This window comes from Gymnoscopelus braueri (assembly GCF_963280865.1).
Source record: "Gymnoscopelus braueri genome assembly, chromosome: 21".
Taxonomy (NCBI): domain Eukaryota; kingdom Metazoa; phylum Chordata; class Actinopteri; order Myctophiformes; family Myctophidae; genus Gymnoscopelus; species Gymnoscopelus braueri.
The window spans coordinates 36,298,522-36,326,079 of record NC_137623.1 but is presented as its reverse complement, the minus strand read 5'-3'; the positions used below and the strand labels follow the sequence as shown (position 1 = coordinate 36,326,079).

The 27,558-nt window shown below is 43.2% G+C and overlaps 1 protein-coding gene across 4 annotated transcripts in view; it reads right to left on the bottom strand.

The window, feature by feature from the left end:
• Positions 1-27,558, bottom strand: part of arhgef4 (Rho guanine nucleotide exchange factor (GEF) 4) — a 157,099-nt gene that overhangs the window by 42,923 nt on the left and 86,618 nt on the right. The window lies entirely within an intron of this gene.

The window sequence follows — 27,558 nt, the reverse complement described above, 5'->3', positions numbered from 1 at the left end:
TGAGGCTCTTTGACTGGGACATGTCATGACTGTCTGGGAAGATAATTTAGCTGAGATGTAGCCAGACTTGGCCTAGTCTTAATGGCAAACACTAAAATCTCAAAAAAACACTTTAAAAATGAACAGTAACCTTTGGATATAACCTCTTTAACTAGGCAGGTCTAATAATAATCTAACTTGGCATTTTGCTTTAGCTCTGGGATGCCTCGGTGCGTCCAAGATGCATTGCAGAGCGAAACGCAGCTGCAAAAGGTCAGGTTGTGATTGAGGGACGGCGGGATAATCGCTCAATACCTCTCAAAAGGAAGGGCTGGGGATTAAAGGAGAGGACACAAACACAGCGCTGTAAGCGTGACGTGAAAAACTGCTGACAATAAACCTAGGCGGGGTGTAAAGGGAGAGATGGCCTCGTTTGAGAACCGGCGACAGACAGAATGACAAATGCGACCGACGGGGAAACTGGCACCTCAGCGTTTTTCACTCTCCATGGCATTACACTAAGCTAGTTCTGAGTCCTGACAGACTGGTAGCCCACAAATACAGCAATCCTATAACAGTATCCACTTCTGAGCAACATACTCTACACTCTACACTTTTTTTTATTTTTATTATCTCAGGTACTTTGTAAATATGTAGATAACTTGTCTGGCCTTCTGTTGCTCTCTTGTTTTTTTAAAATTAACGTTGCGATGGGAACGATGTACAAAAACGAATTTCACCCACTTCTTTACCTTGTAAACCTGTGATGTGACAATAAAACTGATTCTGATTCTGATTCTCTAGACATGATAGGATGTTTTAGATGATTAATGTGTTGCCCAATGACCTACAACAGTATACTAGGACCCACAAGCTACTAGAATAGTAACCACTTAAGCCCTATATACTTAATCAACCGTCAGATATTGAAAATAGCAGACTGACTGATAACAGCTCAGAGCCTAATTTATGCAACGACGTACAATGACGTTGCACGTCTGAAATAGCTCCCAAGCTCCCAACGTTGGGAGCTTGCTATCATGCGATGAAGTCGTTGCTGCCGGGCAGAAACCTCTTATGTCCACATTCTAACTTTTTGAGTTATTTTGTAAATTAACGCCGTACTTGATCATACTACAGCGTCACACAAAAGCCGATCGATCTGCTACTTTTGCTACTTTTGAATTTGGATCCTGAAAAGTAACAGTTTTGGACGTAATGAGGTTTACGCCCGACAAAGACGAGGTAAAACATTTGGCTTAAAGGGATAGTTCACCGCCAAAATGTTTTTTTTTCCATCGATTAGTCACCCCATGAAGATATTTTTTTGTTTTTGTCCCTAAGCCAATAATTTGATGACCGGCAACAGTTCCGGTATGAGACTCAAAGAGTCTCCTTTGTGTCTCCTACCGGAACCACTGCCTACCGGTCCGTTGGTCATCAAATTATTGGCTTAGGAATGCGACAAAAACAAAAAAATATCCATGAATTCAAGTCTTCATGGGGTGACTAATCGATAGAAAAAAAGTTATTTTTGTGGTGAACTATCCCTTTAAGACAGCTCTTGCCCTTATATAGAAGGTCTGCAGGGAGACAGCCCCACAAAACTTGGCAGTTCATTTACCCACAAACCAACACTGGACTGGTGGTGCATTTATCTCCCTCAAAAAAGCACCGTATCCTCCTCCTCCCACCTGCCTCCTTCTCATACCTTTACATGTGAAATGTACTCCCATGTCTAAACACACACCCTGACCTTACAAGCACCTAGGGGGCTCCTGCATTGCATTAGTCATTTTACACCCACCCAGCCCATTAAAAACCCATTGCACGGAGCAACAGTTTGTTCAGCATTGTGCCAGTTCTTCAGTCTTAGGGGAGGGGAAATGTTCACCGTGCCACGGCGTGCCCTTCTGGCGGTGCCAGACTGTGCCAGCCCGCCCTCCCTCCCCTATGGATGTCACCACCCAAAATGGCATCAGCTGCCGCGTGCGTGTGCGTGTGTGTGTGTGTGTGTGTGTGTGTGTGTGTGTGTGTGTGTGTGTGTGTGTGTGTGTGTGTGTGTGTGTGTGTGAGAGAGCAGAGAACATTTTCCTCCTCCCCAGGAATGCTAATTAGCAGTGAGAGGGGCCGGGGTTTTGTCAGCCGGCCGACACCTCGGGGTGACAAGTTGTTTACAGGGTCTATTTTCCTCCCAGTCCCCACGCTAAGAAGGAGTCCAGAGAGCTGCAAACACACTGTGCCATCACCCCTTAACCCCTTCAGTCCGGGGATGCATCTCTGTCATTTTAGATTTCTTTGACTATTCAAAAATAGCAGATATACAAGCTGAGCTCGTAGATCTGCTATTTTTTTTTTGATCGTGAAAATGTGTGCAAATCATTGAATTTATGTATTTTTAAAGCGAACATTTGTATCTCAAATCTTTGCTTCTGGAGGTCCCTGGAACAAAATATTTTACAAATGTTCGCTTTAAAAAATATATATTTAAAGATTTAAAAAAAATAGCAGATCTACAAGCTCATGGGGCGGCACTCGGTGCCGCGCTATGAGCTTGTATATCTGCAATTTTTTAATAGCCAAAGAAATCTAAAATGACACGAGATGCGTTCCCCGTATTTAAGGGGTTAAAAGACATCCACCTCTTTTTGGTTGTTGTTTTATTTGGTAGGGTTAACCAGGTTGGTTAATATGCGGTGATGAGGTTTCATGACCGTCATACTGTTGTCGAAAGAAACCATTTTCTTTTTTTTCTCTCAGAAAATTGCTAACAGCTAAACGAAGATGTATTTCTCCACAAGTGGTTAAAAGACTTTTTTGAAGGCATGATGTGTCTTTCCTGGAACGCTGCAACGCTGGCACCGTTCCAGCTGACAGAATGATAAACCTTGACAAGTGATGAATTCCAGGCTTTTGGACGCATGCCTTCCCCATAAGGAAAATGGACCCTTACAGGGCTATTTGAGTCCATCCTTTACACACTATCAAGGGTTTTACTGCGGTGACGAGGACTCCGAAGACCGGAAGGAACATTTATCATCGTTTACGCTTTCTTCCTCTTAACACAAAAATTCATGCCTAGAGACCTATATGCACATAATGTATGCATGTGTGCGTGTGTATACTGTATCCTTCATATACTGTACATAGTCTATGTCGGGTGGAAACCTCATATGTCCAAAGATTTTACTTTGTTTTCAGGATTCAAATTCAAAAATAGCAAAAGTAGCAGATCTACAAGCTCAAAACGCGACACGTTTCGAGCTTGTAGATCTGATACTATTGCTACTTTTGTGCGACGCTGTAGTATGATCACGTAGTAGGGCGTTCATTTACGAAAAAAAACACAAAAAGTTAAAATGTGGAGATACAAGGTTTCTGCCCGACAGCAACGATATGCAAGTGGTTAAGAACACACTAAATGTTTGATCGTTCAAATGTGAGTAGTGATAAAAAAAAAAGAAAAGGAAAAGAAGGAGTAAAAAGCCACAAAGTCTTGGGTGATTAAAGCCTCATGGGGGGTGTAGGGTTGGTTAAGAGGTCGTTTCCCAGCCTCTGAATACAGTGCCTCCAGCTGGGTTTCTCTGTGGCGGACACGGCAGGGGGTCTCTCCCAAATCCTGGAGGACAACTTGTCCTATTATGCTATATATAAAGCCACTAATAACAGCACACACCAGGGGATTTTCATGCCTGCTTCCCACCAGCTCACATCTGTGTCCTTCCTGTTGTGTGTCCAAGTTAAAAGGAAAACATTTTCTTAACCACTTACTAAGCTAGTTCTGAGTACTGACAGACCGGTAGCCCACAAATGCAAGAGTGTCCAGTTCTGAGTTTAAAATACTCTCGTCTAGACATGATAGGATGTTTCAGGTTATTAATGCGTTGCACTATGCCTTACAGTGTACTATGACCCACAAGCTACTAGAATATTAACCACTTAAATGGGAATACCACCCATTTTCAACATTAAACTATGTCATTTATATACGTTAGGGCGGAAACATGGAAAGGTTTCCCACCTGCTGTGGGGCCTGGGGGGGGTCATGTGATCAGTGACGACAGTGACACGTACAGTATATGTACTGTACAGTCTACAGCAGTGGTTCCCAAACTGGGGGTCGGGGGGTCCCCAGATGATTTGCTTAATGTGCAACATTGTTTTCTCACTCAACAGTAGACAAACCAACATAAGTGTATACAGGATATCTGCACATTTCTAAAGTTACAATTGAATGACTTTTAAGACCTTTTTAATGCCAAATTGTCAATTATTACATAAGAAAGAGGCAAACATTGTGAAAATAGCCGATCTACAAGCTCACAACGCCTCGCAGTGCTGTGGAACCGAGTAAAACTAAATGTAATGCCTATAATTCCAAGTGCTTGTCAGGGTGGGGGGTCCCCAGTTCAAATGTGATTGTTTTGGGGGGTCGCGGCCTGAAAAGTTTGGGAACCCTTGGTCTACAGTACAGTACACACATGCACACATGCATATACATACAGTATGTGCATATAGGTCTCTGTATGAGAGGAAGAAAGTGTAAACAATGATGAATGTTCCTTCAGGTTTTTGGAGCAGTCGTCACCACAACACATATTCTCAGTGTTCATTTACCCCTAAGAGTATAAGGTTGGACACAAATAGAACCGTAACTAAGTGTCGATTCGGGTCCATGTACCTTAGGGCAGTGTCTATCAACCTTTTTTGTGCCAAGGCACACCTGGCATAGCCAAAAAATCCCAGGGCACACCTAGATATACGGTATATATAATTATATATATATATACGGTATATCTATATACACACACTAGGGGTGTGCTGATTTTCACATTTCACGAAACGATACGATACGATATTGGGCACACAACTTCGATACGATTTCGATACGATACGCACTTTTTTATCATGAAAATATATGGGGGAGAAAAAAAGCAAATGCAAACAAATATTTCTGTTTTTGCATTATTCAGACATGCAAACTTGTAGCTTTTCAGCTTCCACTAGCCGTTTTGAATCCAAATAGGGCAATAGTGTGACACCTGACCCGAAAAAAACAGCATGTTGTCACCCTTTTCACCTCGGGGCTGTTTGCATGCCTGATTATTATTATTGTTTAAAAAAAAAAATTCAAACCTCCTTCAAACGGCGCGGCACACCTCAGCAGTAGCCCCGGCCCAAAATTGGGACGTTTGCCAGGGTTGATATACACTGCCTTAGGGGAAGGCATGGAAACCATCACTTGTCAGGTTTATCATTCTGTGTGTGTGTGTGTGTGTGTGTGTGTGTGTGTGTGTGTGTGTGTGGGGGTGTGTGTGAGTGTGTGTGTGTGTGTGTGTGTGTGTGTGTGTGTGTGTGTGTGTGTGTGTGTAAAAAAAATAAAGAATGGATACATCACTCAAAAGGGAACAACAGTTCCCTGAGAGAACAGTGAGAGAACCACCATCTTAGATTGGTGAATCTAAGATGATGTCACCAATAAAAACCGTCTGTGCTCTTGTCCTTCTTTAACCCATTAAAACGGGGAAAGCATCTGTATCATTTTAAGTTTTTCAGAAAACTCATAGGATTTAGAACAGTGGTTCTCAAAATTAGCAGAAATACAAGCTCAAAGCTTCTCTTCTGGGGGTCCCTGGCAAAAAAACATTTTCAGATGGGGGTCTGCGGCCAAATACATATCATTTTGGGAAGTACTGAAAGTTTTAGAAGGCATTTGGAGAATGGGCCTCAGGTCTTAAGGGGTCAAAGAGCAGGTCTCAGGAGTCAGGAGGATCAAGGTTCACGGTGTGAGAGAAAGGATCTCTGTCTGTCAGACTATAGTAATGTGGGATTATAGTCTTATTGTTTCAGTGGATGAGCTGCGTGGGCACGTGTGTGTGCATGTTGGGAACCGGTGACATCATGACCGGCGGCCAGGCCGTCAGAGTGAAGGGGAATGTGGATGTGTTTAGCTTAACCCTCCTCTGATGGTGTCTCACACACACACACACACACACACACACACACACACACACACACACACACACACACACACACACACACACACACACACACACACACACAGGTCACCAGTGCAAAGTGCGGTAATTACCATCAGTGAACTACATTATCTTGACACAGTGCACGCTGTGTGGGCTTCGCAGTGTATCAGTTGTCTAAATACATCAGAGATGTATCTTTGTTGGGATTCATCTCTCTCTCTCTCTCTCTCTCTCTCTCTCTCTCTCTCTCTCTCTCTCTCTCTCTCTCTCTCTCTCTCTCTCTCTCTCCCTCCCTCCTCACTATGTGATGGGTAGCAGTCAGTGTTATCCTAGGAGGAGTGTGGTGGTGCCCTGCCCAGTAACAATGCTGCTGTCATCACACCAGACCAAGCTGCGAGTTATTAAACTGCTCTACATACAGCCTCCAGGGCCTGCATGGTGCATGAGCCTACACAATCATGCACGCACGCATGCACGCGCACACGCGCACACACACACACACACACACACACACACACACACACACACACACACACACACACACACACACATATATCTACTATCAGATACCACCCACACAAAGAAAGAAAATAGATACAGAACCACAGAACACATGCAGACTGAATGCAGGCAAACAAGTACTAAAGGTCACACACACACACACACACACACACACACACACACACACACACACACACACACACACACACACACACACACACACACACACACACACACACACACACACACAGCTATTCAGGGGTGAGTGACACAAAACTCTCCATGTTTTATCTCTCTTTCTGTCTCTGTCACATCTGTGAAAACCCTCCACTCTCCCTTCAGATGTGACTGGCATTCTGCTACAGGGATGGGACTGGCATTCTGCTATAGGGATTTGACTGGCATTCTGCTACAGGGATGTGCTATAGGGATGTGACTGGCATTCTGCTATAGGGATGTGCTACAGGGATGTGACTGGCATTCTGCTACAGGGATGTGCTACAGGGATGTGACTGGCATTCTGCTACAGGGATGTGACTGGCATTCTGCTATAGGGATGTGACTGGCATTCTGCTAGGGATGTGACTGGCATTCTGCTATAAGGACGAGGTTGGTTGTGATAGGAAATGCAGACAGAAAAGACAGACAGATTAGGCACTATCACAGCGAGAGAGGGAAGAGCATGGAGTGGAATGAAGGAAACAAATGTTGTGGTTGTATGGAAAAGAGCTAATCAATAGAAAGCAAGATACAGACAAAAATAGAAACACAGGAGACAGGGCTGACTATCTTCATGGTAATACACTGAATTGTCCAACATGAGTCATGGCACGATTTAATGGAGAGATGGAGACGGAGATTTAATGTCTTTTTCAACAATCTAGGGGAAAATAAGCCTTAACTGCTTCTCTTTAACCAGTGTAATCCAGCAGTATACATGAAGAAAATAAAGAGCGCTCTCATCATGCTGATGATGATGATGATGATGATGACGATAATAATAATAATGTTATTAAAGAAAGACGTTATACAATGAAAGGAAGACGAAATACAATGTTAAACGCTATACCATCCATTTAGGCTTAGAATCGAAATCTGTCTTTGGCTTCTAATGTAGCTTGACTGAGAAGCAATAAAAGAGGTATCGCAGTAAAACAGCATATGCTCTACCATAAATATTTATTGATTCGGACTACACCACTAGTCCACTCCAAATACACCGTTAACACACACCGATAATTACACCATTACACTGCATTGTATTATTAAATATGTTTGACAGAAAATATGACAGTATTGGGTCACAAATATGAACATATCGATGCTTTGGGGCAGAGGCTGGTGGTGTAGGGAGTTGGGCTGACATTCAGAGAGCGGCTTCATCGCTGCACACAGCTCTGCTGGCATTTCACATCACACTATCGCAGTGTTGCCAGATTTTGGGAGAGAAATAAGCAACCCTGGTCTATGAAAACAATCCCAAAAGAAGCGACTAACACGTGAACACTTTAAACCTACAGTATATGCACATCGGCTATTTTCAAAAAATAGCCGATCTACAAGCTCACAACGCGCCGCGATGCGACACGTTGTGAGCTTGGAGATCTGCTATCTTCCCAAAAATCGTGAAATAAAATGTGGAATATTTGGACGATTTTTGAGACATTCTAACAACACAAATCTGGTACGGGGCTCCCTGGACCCTGGCACAAAAAAAAATCAGATGGGGGGTTAGGGACAAATACATATTAATTTGGGGGGTCCATGACATGAATAATAATTAAACAAATGAGGAAGCTCAAGCTTAAAATAAGCTCAACCCGCTACCAATATATACAAGCAACTTTACAGAACAACAAGCCCAAAGTTGCTTATAATAAGCATACATGGCAACACTGCACTATCGTCCCCTATCATCCTCAATCTCTCTCTCCCCACCTTCATCTATCTCTTCCTCCCCCTCCGCCCACGCCTTTCTGATTTTGTTTCTAAACGTTGCCGACTCTTTCAGCTGCTAATTGTTTCTCCCTGCCAGTTCGTTTTACTCCCCCCTTTCATCTCCTGTTCCCTCTTCCTCTCACCTTGTGACCTTTTCCCTATCTCCTAGCCTCCCTTCTCTACCTCGCTCGCTCCTGTCTTCCGCCCCTCCCCCCTCCATCTTTCTCCGTGGAGGTAAACAGTACAACCACCCCCTCCTCCAGTTCCGTGAACCAACTGTGCACACACAGAAATATAGAAAAATAAGTCTTATCAATGCTCAGCCCACAAGATGTTGAGCCTGCGTGCATGCATGCCAACATAAATAGACACACAGATGTACGTACACAAAAGGAGACGCATACACACACACACACACACACACACACACACACACACACACACACACACACACACAAGGAGACGTACGCGCCCACAACTCAGCAATGCGACTGACTCATGGATATCGTCGGGTGTAAACCTCATATGTCCAAAACTGTTACTTTTCAGGATTCAAATAAAAAAGAATAGCAAAAGCAGCAGATCTACAAGCTCAAAACACGTCGCTTCGCGCCGTGTTTCGAGCTTGTGGATCTGCTACTTTCGATGCTTTTGTGTGACGCTGTAGTGCGATCAAGTAGGGCGTTAATGTACGAAAAAACACACCAAGTTAAAATATGGAGATAAGAGGTTTCTGCCCGACAGCAACGATATCTGCATTAGCTAAGGGGGTGAGCAATCTAAGGTGTGATCGTCTTGAGTGTGAGCCAGGGCTGGAGTCTTATCATACATACATACATACCAAACGTTCTCACCCAGTTCAGTCTGCTTCTGGTAAGGATAGCAGCACAAGATGACGGAATGTACGTGTGAAGGAGGGTCTGGAACCCTTTGGATCCATTTCATCATTTCGTTGTACAAAAAGAGCAAGGAAGGACTAGGGCTGTCACAGTTATGACATTTTACTTGGCGATTAATTGTCGCTCAAATAATTGCGATTAACGATTTAATTGCGTTTCTGTCGTTGATCATTGGAACATATGAATACAAATTAAATGTCTGGCTTAAATTTTAATTTGGCTTTTAGGCTACGTAAACAAAAGGTGCACAGGGCAGATATGACAAATAACTTACATAAACGTTATACTTTTTTTTTCAAAAGCAATTTAAATGTTTGAAAATATATTAATTATTTTAATTATTTTAAGATGATTATGCCAAAAATAATTGTGATCATCTCAAATGATTGCGATTATGAAATAATTGCAACAGGCCTAGGAAGGACTCACAAATGAAGAGATCAGATTAGGAAGTCTGGATTGAAAATTAAAGACTTCATTTTAGAGGTCCAGGGCTGTACAGCTCTAAATGAGGGTAAAAAAAGACTGTAAATCTCCTTTAGGGACACGTTTTGGTAGTAGAAAAATACTTGACATGTACATTTATTGAACCACCATGATTTGTCTGAGGATTCAAACCACACCGGGGCACATGTTTTGATTGATTGAATACTTTATTAGCAGTTTGCAAAAGTAGGGGTAAAGGGGTCATTTCTTTTGGCAAGCTAGAAGACTTGTCTAGGTCCAGTTGCAAATTGCAGACAGGTGCTTTTTTATGGTGGTCATAGGCCTACGTTTGTGTGGGCAGGAACTTTAAATTTAACAGAGGGGTCTTTTTGCATATGACAACTAAAAAACATCAACGTTATTCACTGAGAGCAGACTTTGTATGAGGATTACGCACCCACCGTCTTGAGTGCAGCGAGCGGCTACGTCTACTTAAAAAAAATGTAACCGCTGTCAATTCTGAGACATTAACAAGGGCAAAACTAATCCTCAAGTCTCAACTAAAGCGATCACGATGGGACTCTCATGCACACAGAGCATTCACCAGGTGGAAGAAAGAATTATGTGACAGCTTGGGAGAAACAGGTGGCAGGAAGGAACAGACATCACCGAGCGTTGCCATGTGCTGGCAGACTATGGCAGCATCATCCAAGTAACCCCAGTAACTATGTTTAATTCACCCTAAACAAATGTACAGTAGCAGGAGGATACTTGTGGAGCCTGCAAGAGCAGCAGGCGGTTGGAACAGCGTGACTCACAGACACATCACACACACCAATAGGATTAGTCATGAGCGTGACTAAAGAAAAGGTAGAATCCAGCAAAACAGCAGATAGAAAGAAGCTCTGCCGTTTACATTTGGAGCTGTTTCGAAACGCCATGGATCGCAAAGCTTTGAGTCATGCAGGTCAACCAGAGGTGCTGGACACGGGCCGTGTCAACCCAATCAGTAGTCAGTCAATTCAATGGGGTCAATTCCATTGTCGCGCAATCAATGTTTACACACAGGTAGTTTAATTAACAGAGAGTTTTACTATACCGCAGAGGCATTAGGCATCGGTATTGAGGTACTGGGAATCCGTTGACAGACATTTAAAAAATAATTCTAGACTCACTACAAGGAACCAATCATTCTTCACAGCAAATACATTTGAACTAATGTAAAATATCAAGTAAAAGGTCGTGGTGCACTCCGAAGAAGCAAGAGCAACGAATAACCTGGGAGTCGTGGGAGATGTGATTTAATTAATGTGTTTAATTAAACGCAAATGCCTCCGCCAAATTCAATGGGTTCTGTTAAATCACTATTCTTCACCAAATGAGGAAATGGATTGGCCCAGAGCTCATTATGAGCTGGAAAATAACCTGGAAAGAAGGCGAGCGGCTAGAGGGGGGAACAGAGGGAGGAATGTCCCGTTATCTCAACAGTGGAGGAGCCTAAATACCACAGCGATGGACGTTCGCCCACCGACACGGAAAGAGTTGGAACATGTTTACTTGACCGTCGTCAACAACCCCAGGGCCTAATGGAGATCCACATCGGCTGTCCAAAATGACACCAGATGTCATGGGGTCTTTATAAAACTTTATGAAAGTAGAATTGGAAAGTGATATACCTCTAGATCAGTGGTTCGGTCCTTGAGATTAAAAAAGTTTGAGATACCACTGCTCTGGATTACTGGGGCACAGGGGATACATTCCTCTGGCGCACCCTGTGAACTGCCGTCTTGTTTAAACACATTAATCTTGGGCGTTATTTTTTTTTCCTTTTTTCAATATTAAGTTGTAGATTTGCCTCAATGTGTGGGGTGAAAGAACAACCCAAGTTGTCCTTATAGATGTGATCGACAAAGCTACAGTACACATACCTCTACATGTATATCCTGATGAAACATAAAAAAAATCACACACGTACAAATCGTCACGTCGCACCCCAAAATTCTTTAACTTGTGCATTATCTCTTACCTACACCATTCATGGGGAATGTTTAACCACTTAAACCTCAGCATCCGTATTGTGGGGAAGACATTCGCAGAAAATAGCAGATCGACAAGCTCACAACGCGTCGCGCTGCGACGCGTTGTGAGCTTGTCAATCGGCTTATTTTCAGCGAACACTTTCCCCACAATAACAGAAAACAGAAAAGACACTAGTACAGAGCCCTGAGGGACTTCGCTCAACCATAATGGGGTTTAAGTGGTTAAAAGCGTGTCATTGTACACTAACGACACGGTATTTTTACTGTACGTTTGTTGTCAGAACACAAGTCTTAACAGTGGGGCGAGCAAACATAAAACAGCCTAATGCCAAATTAATGTGTGTGTCTTTCGCACACCTGCTTGCGACATTCATAATCAGTCCTGCACTTTATTAACATATCCTGTACTACTTGAAAGTAATACCGCACTCACTTTAGAATACAAATATACTGTATATTGCCCTCTAAAACACTAGCTGCTATTTTCTTAGTGCAATAACATAAGAGCCAAGATTTGTTAAAATTTGTTTTAGTCTTAGCCTTAATTAGATATACTTTGAACCTTTTGAACCTGTTTTTGTATTTATGCTTTGTTTTCCCTGCGGAATTTAATGTAATGTACTCATAAATGTAAATGAGCATATTTGCTAAAACCGGTCTATTTACATTACATTGATATTGTTCATTAATATGCAGTGTTTGGTCTAAATAAACAAATAAAGTAAAGTCGGTTCATTCAAGGTTTCAATCCTGGGTTGACTCCAGAGATGTCCAAATATAGAAAGGTGCTGGTAGTTCAGTAAGCTGACGAGCGGAAGCAGCCTTTTCTTTTCCCTGTTTTTGCGATATGAAATATTAAACATACAACATTATCGTTTTTCAGTCATTCAGATTCAAGTAACTCTGATACCAGGTCTGTCTGTATGCAAGCCAGAAAGTTGAATAATTAAGTACAAGGCCCGATCTGACCAAGCAAGCAACTAGCCGCAGTGTTTGGTTGGGTTACATACAGTACAATTACTGGAGGTTCAAAATGGACGGCTGGCAGTGAGAAACCTGCAGGCTTGTGTGTCTTTTAGCCAGCGCCCCTCCTTTTGCTAAAAGACACAGTACTCAGAAAGGATTTGCATCACAGGGCATGGACAACCCGAGAGTGAGAGAGAGAGAGAGAGAGAGAGCGCACGAGAGAGAGAGGATGAGTTGACTTTTAGAGACTAGCTTCAGGGTAGATGAGGTTGTGGGAGTGGGACGTAGAGGAGAGGAGAGCCTGAAATAAACATCTATGTCCCTTGATTGACTGATGTACGGGAAACGACAGACAGGCCTTAAATGGAGAGAAATGACAATGGGCTACTAAGACAGTAACTAAGAAAACTATCAGGTTTGCAGTAAAACAGGCAGTAACACAAATGGGAATTGGATTTGAGTACAGTCCTGTGGCGGCAGCTATTAACCATTATTCACACACAGCAGCCATTTTGCTGTTAGGTCATGCTCTGGTCATGTAAGGTCAGGAGGTATGTGTTCAGTCCCACACCACTGCACCGAGATAACACTCTCTCTGCCTGTCTGCCTATCAAATGACAGCGTGAGTACCCCCCCCCCCCCACACACACACACACACACACACACACACACACACAGACATTGTGTTTATTCATACACACATTTCCAAATGTGAGGAACAACACCAAGAGAGAGAGAGAGAGAGAGAACCCTTGGGTTCAGTCCCGGTTATGAAGTATTTATAAATGCTGATCGGGTTCGAGTCGGGTTCGGTTACTATGCTGTCGGTCTCGGGACGGGTCGGGACGGGTCGGGACGGACAAATGCCCCCCCCAAGTAGCACTTTAATAGACACATAAAAGCCCTCTCTCATAGACACTGAAGAAGAGAGAGGTTTTGCTCCTCAGTTCTACCCAGGAACCCTGCTGGGGGAGGTGGGGGGGAGGTGGGGGGAGGTGCAATGTTTTGCTGTGCCATCGGAAGAAATCTATTTAAGGAGGAAGAATCCTAACGATGCGCCTGCCAAACGACAGCTCAGACGAAGGAGGCATTCTTTTCTTCAACGTCTCCTTTGCTCTCTCAAAGACAAAGGGAAATCATTTTAGCGTTGTTCTGCATATCTTGGGGCGCAGCCAAGCCCACCGCAGGGAGGTAGACTATTACACACGTTTGTCTGTATAGAATTAAGTAGCTAATGCTGTGTTTGCCGGCTGGATAAGATTTATGGGTGGCTGGGTGCCCCCCATGTAAACGATACAGGTAGGAATAAACCAGAGGACACCGGCGAGATTAAGAGGAACAAAAAAAAAAGTCTCTGCACTAAGTGAAAAGTTTCCATGGATGAAAAGCCACAAATAGGATGAGAAGTTCGATAAATCACCACTCATGCTAATGTTTCAGTTGGCTAGGTTCATCAATATATCCTCGGGAAACGAAGAAAAGTATACCGCTTATTCAATAAGCCTTATTGTTCGACGTTGTGTGTAAAATCTGTTTTTGGCTTTATCTGTGGTGCAATTGAAAATGCACGAGATGGAATGAATCATGGAATGAATTCACTAATCTAACACCATGAAGCATGCAAAGACAACAGATAATCCACTACATTTCTGTTCATATTTTCAAACAAAAGGTCAAATACTGTAGCTCCACCACAAATATTTATTCAATACTACAGTATGTATCGTCGGGTGGAAATCTCATTATGTCCATAAACCAAAACTGTAACTTTTCAGGATTCAAATAGAAAAACTAGCAAAAGTATTTTGCTATACTTTTGATACTTTTGTGTGATGCTGTAGTATGATCAAGTCGGGCGTTAATTTACAAAAAACGCAAAAAGTTTGAATTATGGAGATACAAGGTTTCTGCCCAACTGCAACGATATGCTATTTATAACAGTGAGCTCTCTTGACCAATGGTGAGGGAAGTTTCTTAAGATGATTTTAATCATTAAGATGATTGAGATGTGAAAGAATAACCACTAATGAATAGATATATAATGAAACATCTCTCAGTATAAATGACAGCTGAAATTATTCTCGAGGCCAGCAATACCAGCCATAACTCATTAACGCATTAAATCTATTTTACATTTTCCTTCTTGACAGGAAGTGAGGGGGGGGGGATGTTATATATTAATCATACAATATGGACAGCCCTCATTCCAAAATGACAGAAAAGCTCTAATGGATCCAAGCTAATGTTCCATTGACTCACTCTCAACAAGGGACTTATAATTTTGGGGGGGAAACAAGCCACTCCCCCCAACATTGCTGTCCTCATTTTATTGTTTAATCAATCAGAAATGCAAAAACACCACCAGAGATTTATTGATTCGCGAAAAGAAATGTCCCACTTCCGCTCGCTCAATGACCTCATACACGGACACTCCCGGAACAAACAAAAAAAGAGAAAGAAAAAAGAAAAGCCCGCCAGATGATTACATCTCTTTTATGACACATCCCGCACTACTCTGACATGACCTAATGGGGCTGTGTGGAGACAACAGTACCATTAAAGCCAGGGTTAATTGCTCCTAAGAGGATCGGGATGGGGGGGGGTTCTATTTTGACACTCGGGGGTCCACCTCGGTAAGGGGCTTCGCCTTCGGACCGTATCGATCCGATCGTCTCCTTCAAATACCAGCTATAGTGGAAAAAGCTTTCATTCTCCCCCCCACACACCAAAACTAAACCGCCCTGATGTGCCCTGATCGAGCGTGGATTCCAACAAATGTGTGTCAGTGTCAAACGTGCCATACCTCCAGGGGTCATATTGACGAACAACATATTAACCCATTAAGACCTGAGGTCGATTCTACAAATGCCTTCTAAATCCTAACAGTTTTCTGTAAAAAGTATTGCTAAATATCAGTGGTGCTCAAACTTTTTCATGTCAAGGAATTTGGCCGCGAACCCCCCATCTCAACATATGTCGTTCCAGGGACCCCCAGAAGCAAAGATTTGAGTTTAATTTTTTTTTCTTAAAAAATAATATATACATTCAAAGATGTGCACACATTTGCGCGATTTTTCAAAAATAGCAGATCTACAAGCTCATAGCGTGTCACTTTGTGCCACGCTATGACTATGAGCTTGTATATCTGCTATTTTTGAAGTATAAAATAATGTTTAAAATGACAGATGCATTCTCGGATTGAATGGGTTAGCAGCTTAAAGATAGCAAATAGCAGATCTACAAGCTCACAACGTGTCACAGTGCAACACGTTGAGAGCTTGAAGTTTCTGCTGTTCTAGGTGCACGACACCGACATGCAACTAAGTACAGATCAGGCATAACTATCTCTAGGGGTTATGACTGGCTGGGTTACTGAACAAACATGCAGCATGGGTATAGTGCAGTGGTTCTCAACCAGTGGTCCTTGGGGGGGTACCAGGGGGTCCCCAGCGGGTCCCCAGCGAAATTAGTTAACATAGCGTCACAATCATTTTAACCACTTAGCTTTGGCTATTCAAAAATAGCAGATCTACAAGCTCATAGCGCGGCACCGAATGCCGCGCTATGGGCTTGTAGATCTGCTATTTTTGAAAACGAATTGAAAATGCGTACATATCTTTGAATATATACATATTTTTAAAGCGAACATTTTTAACTCAAAAGCTTCTGGGGGTCCGTGGGACGAAACATTTTCAGATGGGGGTCCGCGGCCAAATGTTTATCAATTTAGGGGCATGAAAAACAGGCATGCAAACAGCCCCGAGGTGAAAAAGGTGACAACATGTTGTTTTCTTTCGGGTCAGGTGTCACACAATTGCCCTATTTGGGTTCAAAAAGGTGACTGTAGCTGAAAAGTGACACTTTTGCATGTCTGGAAAAAGGTTGAAAACCACTGGTATAGTGGAACCACAGGATGTGGTACACTGGAGATTAGAGTTGGAACGACGATGATTGATTGCGCGCGAGTCTCTGCCTAAAAACAATGACAAAGCCCTAATTACAGCAGGTCCCTGAAAGACAAACCACAGTCAATATAATTTCATTTACTATCGGCATAATGCTATCCCGCTAATAATGGCACTGACATTGTTAGCACTACAAAACAATTACAGTTTGCACTGATACAAAATGAACAACAAGTTGACTTCTGATGATATCTCAGTTTAAACCAGGCATGTCGCCAGGCCAAGACAACTTCCATTTGAGTCTCATGAGGCTTGGAAAAAAGAAACCATTAGGAGCCATTTGTCACAATTACTGATGGAGATGGAGAGCTACAGTAAATGTGAGACATGTTTCCCCAGCACTCCTCTCTTCTCCTTTCATCACTTCTTGTCACCTTTTCGAAAGATGCTACTTTACTACGCAGATATACTGTACTGTATGTTGGTTACTTGTTAAAGGCAGAGTATGTAACTTTGTCCTGTGTTTACATGACAAAACAATAAATACAGTTTCTTTACCCACCATTTCCCTCTATTCCAGCAGTTATCAGCCACTGGAGCAGTGTGGTGGGGTTTACCTGCAGAAACACATTGCCCCCTCACTGTATGTTGGTGTTTTCACTGTTTGTTCTGGTTTCCCAAAAACGTCCCCGTCTATGTACCAGAACAAACTGTGAAAACACCAAAATACAGCAGATACCTGTGTTTCTGCAGGTAAACACCACCACACTCCATTGGCTGATAACTTCTGCTATAGAGGGACATGTATTTATTGTTTTGTTATGTAAACACAGGGCAAAGTTACATACTGTGCCTTTAATGTTCACGTTTCATTATTTAGATTAGTTTCTCTTGACCACAAATGATATTTAGATAACACTAGGCCGATGCCTGTTGGGAACGATGCTGGTTGAGAACGCATACCCCTCCAGTTATGCAATACTCATTGTCAGTGAGTTTCCGTTATAACCCATGCACACTGAAGTAAAGCCTCAAGCTTAGATGTCACCAGGGTTAGATGTCACTAGGGTGGGTTCGTGATCGGACTAGACCAGAATCTGGTGACGTGCCTCTTATATAAATATACACATTCCTTGAGAGATGCCACATCACACTGCTGATGTCACCTCGTCCCGCTTGACCCCACATGGAGCTCACGTGGCACCTCCCACCTCCCTATATGGTGTGCACCGTCCATGACGACAGCCCGGATGATATCAGCCTCTTTGACCCTGCTCCACCTTATATGGATATCTTGTACTGTATGGTCTTCGTGTAAAGTTCCAGAGCTAACGGTTCGGTAGCTGTATCAGAGAGGACAGACGCTCTTCAACATAGGTCGCGTCAGTAACCATGACGATCTAATCGTGGGATCCTCTCTAACACACGCGCACGCAGATGTTTGCAAAATGTATAGTTAGATTAGATCTCTGAGTGCACGTTGTGCGAATGTAGCTGTAAATGGTAAATGGTGCATTTATGTTACATTACATTCACCCATTCACACACCGACGGCGGACCAAACCATACAAGGCACCAGCCTGCTCCTCGGAAGCAGTTAGAGGTTCAGTGTCTTGTGAGGAAGAATTTAATATAGCTATAAAGTATCTATATATATATTATATATTGTATAACTGAGTGTTATTGTGCTTCTTCCCATGATATCATAGCATAGCCATCACCACCTTGAGGCATAAAAGGGACACAGTCAGACAAGACGGGTACAACGGGTACTTTGACATCGGATACAACATATCTCTGCTGTCGGCCAGAAGCCAGCTACTGCATGTCCAAAATATTAACTTAAAAAAAAAAAAAAAAAAAAAAAACTCAGTAACTTGTGGAGTTACTGAGGGTTTTGACAATTAATGTGGAGATTTTGTGCCTTTTTTCCGTCTGATTTCGTCATTCTAATCAATGGGAGACAAACCACCTAACTCCACAAGTTGGAGTCAGGTGATTTGACCGACAGTTTGAGGATCCAATGGAGTTAGGAGGTTTAGTCAGTAGTGCTTTTTTAATACTTTTCATTGGTTCAATATTTGTAAAACCCACACACAGACGTAAAGGGTGTTCAATAGCACTGATTTAAATTGCTATTGCATAAATAGATGGGGCAAGCATAGTTTCTGACTTGAGTCATTCCCGAATAGTCCACTGCCAAACAGGCAACAGTCTAGTTTGTGAAATTTATAGTAGGATGTTGTTTACCTGGTTTCTTTTTTTGAATAATAAATAATTTTTTTACCCCAAAATCTTCTCTTCTGGGCGTCCCTGGCACAAAACATTTTCAGATGGGGGTCCACGGCCAAATACTATCAATTTGGGGGTCCTTGACACAAAAGCCTTTGAGAAGCACTGATTTACCCTGTTGTTTGTTGACTATGATTCACGCTTACTCAGATTTTGCACTTTAAGTCACTTTGTATGAGCGTCTGCCAAATGCCTAAAGTGTGATTATAATTGGATGGCAAAGCTAAGGAAGTCATAAGCGAGAGTTTATACTCCACCGCACGACAGTGTCAGGCGGGAGGAAGAGAGGAAGACCTAGAACCACCTGGAGAAGAAGATGAAGAGGAAGGTCTGTCATGGCAGCAACTGGAGATACGTAGATACACACCTTTTGATCCCGCGGGGGGATTTCAGTCGCCCAGAGGCAGCACATTTAAGCCGGGAACACATTATGTCATTTTAGATTTTTTGGCTATTCAAAAGTAGCAGATATATAAGCTCATGTGTAGATCTGCAAAAAAAAATTAAATCGTGAACATTTTTGCAAATCTTTGAATATCTATTTTTTTTAAAGCTAACATTTGTAAAATATTTTGTTCCAGGGACCCCCAGAAGCAAAGATTTCAGTTACAAATGTTTGCTTAAAAAAATTGAGATTTGCGCAAATGTTCAAGATTTTTCAAAAATAGCAGATCTACAAGCTCGTACGTAGCACAGCACGCGGTGCCGCTCTATGAGCTTGTAGATCTGCTATTTTTGAATAGCCAAAGTATAAAATAATGGTTATACTGTAGCTCAAATCTAAAATGACACAGATGCGCTCCCTGTCTTAATGGATTAAGAGTTACAGGAACAAAGTAAGTAAAGTATTGTCGTATACAGCAATACAAGGGCAATAAAAACAATAAGAAGCACCGTTATTACAGAACAACAGTATACAAATAGTATATAAACCTACACAACTATCCTGCACAATGCAGAAAAACAACAACAACACAAGGTTACAGTGTCCTGACCGTGTCCCGTCCCAAAACAAATAAAGTGTCCATTACAATCAGTGCAATGCCAATCAAATGAAGTGTCCATTTCAGTCAGCGCAATGCAACTAAGGGAAAAGTGATAGTGTTCACAGTGCAATCAGTGCAATAACCATAACCAAGGGGGTCTCCACATGATTTTTAAGGAGGTCCCCAGATGACCTGACCTGCTAAACCCATTGAGACCTGAAGCCGATTCTACATGTCGCCTAAATCTCAACAGTTTTCTGAAAAACTTATGTTTCTATATCAGTGGTGCTCAATCTTTTTCATGTCAAGGACCCCCAAAAGTATATGTATTTGGCCGCGGACCCCCATCAAAATATCTTGTTCCAGGGACCCCCCAGAAGCAACGATTTGAGTTAAAAATGTTCGCTTTAAAAATATATATATTCAAAGATTTGCACACATTTTCACGATTTTGCAAAAATAGCAGATCTACAAGCTCGTAGCGCGGCACTCGGTGCCGCGCTATGAGCTTGTATATCTGCTATTTTTGAATAGCCCAAAGTGTAAAATAATGCTTTTTAGCTCAAATCTAAAAATGACACAGTTCCAGGTCTTAATGGGTTAATGTGCAACATTGTTTTCTCACTCAACAGTAAACAAACCAACACACAGTATAAGTGTATACATACAGGGTATCTGCACATTGATCTACAAGCACATTGATATACAAGCTAGTTCGGCTATTTTCACAATATTTATCTGTGGAACCGAGTCAAACTAAGGGTAAATGCCTAGTACAATTCCAAGTGCTTGTCAGGGTGGAGGGGAGGTCCCCAGTTCAAATATGATTATTTTAGGGGGTCGTGGCCTGTAAAGTTATGGAACGGGTCTAAGTAAACTAACTAAAGTAACCGACAGTGCCGCTTGCCCCCAAAAAAAGCAACAGATCTTGCAGGCAAAGCAGCGGCATTGTACGACTTCAGTATAAATTAGGCATTATGTTGTTTCCAAAAAACAGTGAGTCTCTCTGAGCGCTAGCCACAGAACAATGAGACTTCAGTTAGAGATGACATTAAGGCTGATGACACTGACGTATCTCTCCCTCAGTCCCATTACTGGAAGAAGTAACTGAGCACGGTGAGGGCCGCGAGGCTGAGTGGAAGCGGTTCCAAAGCGACCTATTTTCCCAGAGTGCCTGTGCCTTGTGCATCCGCCTGTTCTTCTCTTGTTTTGGATGGATGCTTTCAGACTTCCTCCCGTTCCGTTGCCTCTCGCTCTGCACGCGTGCCACCGGGTTACAGGGGTGGTGTAGTGCATCGTGCAGCGATCAAACTAAACCGACCTCCCTTTTACTTCACAAGACCACACACACACACACACACACACACACACATACACATGCACGTGCACATGCACATGCACAATTTACAATTTAGGCATTTAGCAGGTGCTCTTAATCCAGAGCGACTTATGCTAGCACGTGCACACACACACGCACGACCTCAGACACATGACATTCGGTTGTTTCTCTTCATGCATTCTCCATCGCAGGGTCTCAGTCTCAGAGGGATAATATATCGTCTCTGTGGGGTGGAAACCAGGGCCGGACTGGGACCAAATTTCAGCCCTGGCATTTTGGTCCGAACCGGCCCACCACCCCCTGGGCCGTTTTGTCAACGGGGGGGGGGGGGGGGGGTTCACTGTTTTAACCCAGCAACCCTATGTAAATTACGCCACAGCCGAAAAGCAGCCCAAACATTAACGTAACTAATAATTGGGCCGCGCGGCCCGGAAATGACCGTAATAATCCTAAAACGGGAGCAGAAATATTTTTCCCGGTATGCGAAATGGCCAGTCCGCCCCTGGTGGAAACCTCTAACGTCCAAAACTGTTACTTTTCAGGATTCAAATTCAAAAGTAGCAAATGTAGCAGAATCTACATTTGATGCTTTTGTGTGACGCTGTAGTATGACAGCAACGATATGGTAAATGGCGCATTCATATAGCACCTTTATCCGAAGCATTACATTCACCCATTCACACACACATTCACACACCGATGGCAGAGGAAACCGTGCAAAGCTCAGTTCGGTGTCTTGCTCAAGGACACTTCGTGGATATCGAACCGGGAACCTTTTCGTTTCCCAAGCGGCCGCTCTACCTCCTGAGCCACTGCCGCCCCGCGTGGCGAGGACGTGTCATGACACGTTGTGATGACGGAGGCACTACACTCCCTGTGTAAATGAGCGGAAACTGAAATCTAACGGCAAGCCTCATAATTCAACTTTATCATAACTTTCAAGAGAGAGGAAAAATTATGTCAAAAAGGCATAAAAAATCCAGTTCCAGGCACTCAAGGTGTAAGCCATGAGTGCCTTCTTCAGGGTGTGACACCCTGAAGAAGGCGCAAGCCGACACGCATAGGTGTATTTTAATGTCTCTAGCCCAAATACAATAAAGACCTTTTACCTACAGAATAAAATACACCTTAAAGGGATATTTCACTTTCAAAAAAACTTTGGGTCATTTTTATCGTCTACTCAGGCCTTTGTGAGCCCCCCAGACCGTTTTTGAGTTGCTTGATTCAGTATTTAGATATTTGATATTCATTTTATCAGACACGCCCCCTTCCTATACATATACTAAGTTTTTTTTAAAGTGAAATATCCCTTTAAGTGCCTGGACCTGGATTTTTTATACCTTTTTGACATCATTTTCCTTCTCTCCTGAACATTATTCCCTTCCATGAGCACCGGTGGTTTGAGGGATACCAGTAGCGGTTCCTGTGACTTCTTCGTCAACCATTAGTCTTGGACCAAAAGTTGAAAAAAGACAGAAATAACTTGACAGAATTGATTGTGACAGGATAACAATAGCTGGTCTTCCAGACCCACTTATGCCCTTAGGGCAAAAAAATAATGCTGGTGCCTTCCTCCCATGTCTCGCTTCAACTGTTGTCTCCCTCTCATCTTTTCAGAATGCTTTAATCCGTTCAATCCGGGAACGCATCTGTGTCATTTTAGATTTTAGCTATAACCATTATTTTATACTTTGGCACTTTGTTTGTTTTGAGACGGGATCAGTGGTGCTTTTAGCTTTTTACAGACTTTTAGCACCACTGATTTTATAGCAACATACGTTTTTCAGAAACCTGTTAGGATTTTAGAAGACATTTTGTAGATGCGTCCCCGAATTGAATGGGTTATCCACTTTACTGTAAGCCCTATTTTTATACGTTGTCGTACGATGGTGCTGTGCGGCGAAAACAAGCGACATCTACAAGCTCAGTGATCCCTTTTCGTGTATCATAACGTTGACGATGGATCATTTACTACCCGGTATGCAACTAGAACGGCCACTGGCCGCGGGCATGCTTGCTCAGCTATTAGCTAACGCCTTGCCTCGCTGCCTTTTTTAAGCTTTTATTTTCAATATATTTTTATGGTGTTTTCAGAGTCGATGAGTCATGACGTGACTCCATTTGGTTCCATTTATACTCTCTCAGAGTTATGGGGGTCCTTGAAATTAAAAGGGTTGGGGTGACGATGGCCTAGTGGTTATATACCATGCAGCCTGACATTGAGTCACAGGTTCGATACCCGAACCCGACGACCCTTAATTCATGTCACTCCCTGTCTCTCTCTCTCCCTGTTTTCTATCTAAAACATTTTCAGATGGGGGTCCACGGCAAAATACATATATCAATTTGGGGGTCCTTGGCACAAAAACGTTTGAGAACCACTGATTTAGGTAACACTAGGCCGATGCCTAGTGTTACCTAGCACACAGGTTTGATTCCCAAACCCGATGACCCTTGCTTCATGTCACTCCCTGTCTCTCTCTCTCCCTGTTTGCAAGGGTATTCCTGACCGCGGACAATTAGTATGTGACGAGCTAAAGGTGAGAATGTGTTGCAACAACATCTAGTGGACACCAGTGTCAGCAATTAAGTAGACCAGTTTTACACTGTTGGTCACACAGTTAGGGCAACAATACCTGTGTCTTTCTTCATGTGGGTGCATGTGTGTGCTTGCACGTGTCTACATTAATCTAGGTCTTAGTGTCCGTACGCATCTTAAGTGTGAGTAAGTGTGTCAGTGTGTGTCCGTGTGTGCCTGCAAGCTGGTGTCTGTGTGAGTGTCCATGACTTCATGGCTGCGTGTACTCTGTGTGTGTGTGTGTGTGTGTGTGTGTGTGCGCGCGTGTGTGCGCGTGCGTGCACGTGTGCATTCATGTGCACGTGTGCATACATGTGTACACGTGTACACACGTGTGTGTGTGTGTGTTTGTGTGTGAGTGTGAGTGTGAGTGTGAGTGTGTGTGTGTGTGTGTGTGTGTATGTGTGTGTGTGTGTGTGTGTGTGTGTGTGTGTGTGTGTGTGTGTGTGTGTGTGTGTGTGTGTGTGTAAAAGTGTTTCTGTGCTGTAAGGAGTGTGTCCTGGTTGTTCTGTCACCATGCCAACACTAAACGGAAGGAGCCTTCATCGGGTCTTTCAACAAAAAAACAAAAAAACACATCCAAATCAGATTAAACTTCTCTTCTAATCTCCATCAGTGCAGCTCTTCTGCTGAAGTACACCCTCTGTTATCCGTCCTACAGTACCTCTCAAGGACAGCCAGTGGTGGACAAAGTCCTAGTAACCCAGGTAGCCTACCTGAGTCAAGGTACAGCATATAGATACTCCTGGTCAACCATTGCAACTACAAGTGAAAGTTGCTCTGTCAAATTTGTACTTGAGTTAAAGTACTGGAGTTCTTGCTTTTAACACTACTTTTGAATTCAAAAGAATATGCATAATCTTTTTTTTTTTATAGAAATTAAAAACGTACATTTTCTTTTTTATATCAATGCATTGCTGTATTGAAATTTAGATATTTTCCCAAAAAAAGAAAAAAGATTTTCCAGACATAAAAAATATCAATAATATATTTCACTACAGTATTCTGTAGTTGCTATGGTCACAGGTGGATCTAAGGAAGGTACGGTAGACCTTTATTAATTCCGTTTTCAAAAATACATTTTCAGCTTCACCCAGTTGATGGCTGGGTGAAGGGGGGGGAGGGCTGTTACAGGCGTTACTGTAAGTAACATACATATCGTCATACATATCAGGTGGAGACCTCATACGTCCAAAACTATGACTTTTCAGGATTCAAATAAAAAAATTGCAAAAGTAGCAGAAGTACAAGCTTAAAACGCTACGCGAAAGCTTGCAGATCTGGTACTTTTTTGCGTGACAATGTAGTATGATCAAGTAGGCTGTTAATTTACGAAAAATACATTAAAATATGGAGATAGGGGGTTTCTGCCCGTGCCCGACAACAGCGATATACTGGGTTGGGAGGCAAACCAGTGACCTACTGATTAGCAGACAGCCTCTCTAGCCATGAAGCTACAGCCACCCTCTTTGTGGCGGTCCTTCAGCAAAGGTGTGTTAATAGCCCACTTGAGACAAGTGGGGAAAACGCCAGACTGCAAGGAACCAAGAACAATATTTAATACAACATTTGATAGGCAGTGAAGGCCATGCTTAATTCGTGCATGTGTGTGAGTGAGCACGTGCATGCATTTGTGCGTGCGTGCTTGCGTGTGTGTGTCTGTGTGTGTGATGGAAAGGACGATACCATCTTGATTGAAAAAGAAAAGCACTTGTCAAGGACACTGCTTTGTCTTACAGTATACCTGGAGGGTACGTGTGCCCTGTGAACACACACACACACACACACACACACACACACGCATGTGTCCACGCACGTGACCGTGCGCACTTGTAGTCATCGCAAGGATGCATCGTATTCATGTCCGTGTGCCCCGTAGCGTGCATGAGCACAAACAGCATGCCATAGCTGTGCATACGGTAGGCCTTTTTTTTAATCTCTGTGCACGCCTGAGTGCTAAGCAACAAACCCTCTCCCTAATGTTCCAATCAGAACGGCCGGCCAGGGCCGAAGAGACCCTCCTCCCTCCCACCATACAATGAGCAGAACCTCCCTCCCCTCTTGAAAACTGAATACACACTCCTCCCAAGTTAGCTCGCCACAGAGCCGGACGCACAATTTCCACATCATCACACATGGAGAACAAAAATGCAGCTATTTGAAGGCTGCGATGAGATGAGCGATGGTGATTTCAATGAGACGAGTCGCCGCGACGGGGATGCCGTGGTTTTATTACCCGACACACAAATAGGCGACGCAAATGGGAAAAGCCGGCGCTATTAACAATAACATCTGTGCGTGTGTCGCAGTGGTTTATGAGACTCTCCCTGTTTCCCTGGTCATTACCGCTGTGAACCCCTGCAGCGTAGGCCCTAGTAAAGCAGCGTTTTTTTTCAGAATAAAACGGCAACCAGGTTATATCACTGGTGAGTGGAAAACACAAGCGTATCAATTACACCACGCAGACACAGCTGTTCATGCATACAAAACAAACAAAGTGGGGATGCACACCACACACACACACTTGTGCTCACAGAGACCAACACACACACACACACACACACACACACACACACACCCACACACACACACACACACACACACACACACACACACACACACACACACACTTGTGCTCACAGAGACACACACACACACACACACACACACACACACACACACACACACACACACACACACACACACACACACACACACACACACACACACACACACACACACACACACACACACACACACACACACACACACACACACACACACACACACTTCCTATACATTCACTATGATGACAGTGACACAACACTAGTAGGCCTCATGCCAATGTTTAAAGGAGTAGCTCACCTAAAAAAAATACATTTTTTCCCATGAATTACACACACACCCCATGAAGCCTTGAATTCTGGGTGAACTACTCCTTTAAGTAGTAATCCCTGTCACCTCTCAGCTGAAGACGAAAAGCCACATGCTCCCAGCATGCAACTCCCAACGCAACAGAACCCAGCATCCCTATTCTGGGCATGTCATAACAGGCGAACATTCGTTGAAAAGATTTGGTGCAGACTAGGGAAAAAAGGAATGGGACAAAGTATAGACCATTGGGGTGGCCGACTTCCGGTCAATGAAGTGAAGGTGTAAATGGTTATGGCAGTAGAGGTATATTGCCCTGAATACCTACTAGCACTACCGAAGGGTTTCTCTTGGCCATATCCATGCTGGTTCTCCATCAATGAATAAACGGAGCCTGCCCCCCACACGGGCCTGAAGCTATGACAACGAGATCCAAGGTGCAAAGCGTGGCGAGTGTGTGTGTGTGTGTGTGTGTGTGTGTGTGTGTGTGTATGTGTGTGTGTGTGTGTGTGTGTGTGTGTGTGTGTGTGTGTGTGTGTGTGTGTGTGTGTGTGCGTCCATGGCAGATAAGGGAGTTCCGAGTTTTGACTAGCGCTGTCATGGATCATGCACATCCATCTCTGTCGGGTGGAAACCTCATATGTCCAAAAGAGTCACTTTTCAGGGGTTCAAATTAAAAAAACATCAAAAGTAGCAAATCGACAAGCTCAAAACGAGTCGCTTTGTGCCGCGTTTCGAGCTTGCAGATCTGCTACTTTTGACGCTTTTTTGTGTGATGCTGTAGTATGATCAAGCAGGGTAAAGTTAATTTACGAAAAAACACAAAAAGTTAGAATACAGAGATTTCTGCCCGACAGC